Source organism: Hylobates moloch, unplaced genomic scaffold, assembly GCF_009828535.3.
Source record: "Hylobates moloch isolate HMO894 unplaced genomic scaffold, HMol_V3 SCAFFOLD_10, whole genome shotgun sequence".
NCBI classification, from domain to species: Eukaryota; Metazoa; Chordata; class Mammalia; order Primates; family Hylobatidae; genus Hylobates; species Hylobates moloch.
This window is the reverse complement of record NW_026652285.1, coordinates 73511012-73514649: the sequence shown is the minus strand read 5'-3', so window position 1 is coordinate 73514649 and position 3638 is coordinate 73511012.

Genomic DNA, 3638 nt, shown 5'->3' with positions numbered 1-3638 from the left:
GGCAGATCCAGAAATTGTTCAGGCAACACCTCATTAAGACCAGAAGAGCAAACTCTGAGCAAAGGCTGAGTGATGATGGGGTGGACAGAGGCTGGAGTGCGGGTGGGAGGATAACTAGGATAAGGCAAGAACGCAGTGGGGAGAGGGGGCTCTCCTAGTTTGGCTAGATTCACAGTCATCTTGAATCAACTGGAAGGAGGTCAGACAAAAATCAAAGGACCAGGCACACATTAATGGGAAGTATTTCTCATAAATCGGTACGTTTCAAATTTTTTTAAATTGAATCCTAGTTTATACGAACTAAGGCACATTATTATTTCAAAATGGTGATACCCTTGCAAATTGTTTTATTGTTTGTTTTTGTTGTTGAGACAGAGTCACATTCATTCACCCAGGCTGGAGTGCAGTGGCAGGATCATGGCGTACTGTAGCCTCGAACTCCCAGGCTCAAGCTATCCTCCCACCTCAGCCTCCTGAGTCACTGAGGCTGCAGTTGTGTATCACCAAGCCCAGCTAATTTTTTTTGGAGAGACAGGATCTGGTTAGGCTGGCCTCAAGTAATCTTCTTGCCTCTGCCTCCCAAAGTTCTGAGATTAAAGGCATAAGCCGCTACACCTGGCCCCTTGCAAACTGAATAATCTTTTATACCCCAGTTAGCAATACCCTGGGCCCAGGCATTGCCAATCTAGATAAATTCCCCAGAACCTCCAAGTTACTGATGGAAATACATCTTCTGTTTAAACGATTTTGAATTGCGTTTCTGACACTTGATATGAAAAGTTCCAAAACCACCATTAAGTATAATGCTTGCTATAGATTTCCAGTAGTCTTAATTTTTTTTAGAATAGTGATGCTTCTATTTATTCCTAAAATATATATTTACCATTTTAATAAAATTGAATTTTATCAAATGCCTTTGTGGCATTTATTAAAATTAAATGAGTTAATATTTTTAAAGCTGTTAGAACAGTGCCTGGCACACAGCAATTACTATTCTAGAGTTAGCCATTATTATTTTCATAAGGCTTTCCTTCTCCAATCTGTTAGTGAGGTGAATTTCATTCATTAATGGACTCATTTTTCTTATGTATCTAATTTTAATAAATTAATTTCTCATATTGATTAATGTGGGTTTTAAAATTTGTTTTAGAACCAATCTGGTCATTTATATTTTTTCAGAATTGCATCCATGTTTTCTAGAACACATTTTTCTCTTACAATTTTTGACATGGCCCCTATTGTTTATATGCATGTATTCTTTTTCTTCTCAGCCTGATTTGCCAAATATTTCTCTTTTATTTATCTTTTCCAGGGACAGTTTTTGGTTTATTTTTTGGTCGAATTGTTTTTTACTGATTCATTGATTTTTGATTTTTAGAAATAAATTATTTTCTGCTGCCGCTTTTGTATTTCTCTGGCTTTGTGATATGTAGTGCTCTCATTTCATTAATTTCTAAAAAAGTTCTGATTTGCTTTTTGTTCCGTTTAAACCCAAGAGTGATTTTGCAAAAGTACAAAGTGTTATCCTGTAAATAATTTGCCATTACTAGGAGGAGGGGAGGAATGTCACTTTGCAATGAAGGAATCAGATTATTACCACCTGAACTCACTGCTTAAATTTAGCATCTGTAAAAGGGGTCAGTGAGAACATGTGGTGTTTGGTTTTTTGTCCTTGAGATAGTTTGCTGAGAATGATGGTTTCCAGCTTCATCCATGTCCCTACAAAGGACATGAACTCATCGTTTTTTATGGCTGCATAGTATTCCACCGTGTATATGTGCCACATTTTCTTAATCCGGTCTGTCATTGTTGGACAGGGAATTGAACAATGAGAACACATGGACACAGGAAGGGGAACATCACACTCTGGGGACTGTTGTGGGGTAGGGGAGGGGGGAAGGATAGCATTAGGAGATATACCTAATGCTAAATGACGAGTTAATGGGTGCAGGACACCAACGTAGCACATGTATACATATGTAACAAACCTGCACGTTGTGCACATGTACCCTAAAACTTAAAGTATAATAACAATAATTAAAAAAAAGAAAGCAAAAAAAAAAAAGGAGGGGTCAGTAACATATGCTTCATGATGGGATGTAATGTGGAGGCCCAGCACTGCTTAGAACTACTACTAACGACAGTTTCAGGAGTAGTGAAACTAATCCTAGGAGTAGGCTTGAAACTAATCAAGCCTTTAATAATTAATTAATAATTACTATGGTATCTGGAGAACAAGGTAAATGGCCCTACAAGTTAACAAATCCAGAGTATGGGTCATTCTGTGGGACAACTGCCCTGTTTCTTCATCAAGTTAATTGCGTGAAAAAAAGAAAGCTAGAATGGGTTGGGGCAATTCAGAACTAAAAGAGACTTGAGACATATCAACAAAATGTGATGTGTGGCCCTGGTTTTAATAAGGTAATTGTAAAAATACATTTTGGGGATAATTCGAGAAATTTGAATCTAACTGGATATTAAATGATACTGAGGAATTGTTATTATCTTATTGCATGTAATACTGCTACTGTGGTTCTGTAAAAAATCACTATTTAGAGATGCTTTCTGACATTGTTAGCATAATAGAGTCGTGATATCTGGTAATTTAAAATACTATGGAAATATGGCAAAATGTGAATAATTATTAAGTTTAGATGATGGGTGTAGTCAAGTTTGTTGTATTATCTCTATTTTTATGTGTGCCTGCAATTTTTCATAATAAAAAGTTAAAAAAAGAGATATATTCAAGATATTTACCTTTCTGTCCCCAAAGACAAGAATGTTAGTATGTACTACATCTTTTTCTCCATGGCATTCCCCATTAATTTCAGATTTTTTTTAACAATAATAACTATGCTTTAATAATTTCCTTGCTCTTTCTTTTTATATTTACAGCAATAACTTTGGCATCCTTGCTCTTTCTTACAATTCATTTTTAAGAAATTCTTGGCTTTACTTTTATTTTGCCATTTGTTCAAAGTACAAGCTCACATAATTCCTTAAAAGATTCATATTCATTTGAATCTTAGTACATCTGAAAATGTCTGTCTTTTGCTATGACATGTTAATGATAATTTGTATAGAGAAAGAATTTGATATTAACAATTATTTTCTTTCAGCAGTTTGGGTTTTTTTTTTTTGGTGACAATTTTTGCCAATGAGAAGTCTGATTCTTGTTGCTTTGTGGGATTTTTTTCTCTCTCTCTGGAAGCTTTTTACAGTTTTCTCTTTGTTCTGAAATTTCATCAAGATAGACTAAGGGTAGGGTTATTAGTACTCTTTGAATTTATCTTGACTGGCACTATATGGCCTATTTCAAACTAAAAACTTGTTTCTATGTTATAGTTTGAATGTATGGCGTCCCTCCCAATTTCAGGTGTTGAAACTTAAGTTCAACACTTAATGTAATGTAATATACATTAAGTTCCAACACCTGAAATTGGGAGGGGTGACATACAATGTAATGGTATTAACAGCTGAGGCCTTTTAGAAGTGATTAGGCCATGAGGCTTCCGCCCTTGTGGATGAGGTTAGGGTTCTTATAAAAAGAGGCTTCATGGAGCATTTGGTCTTTTTGCTTTCTGCTGCATAAAGACATGGTGTTCCTTCCCTTGAGGACTCAGCAACAAGGCACCATC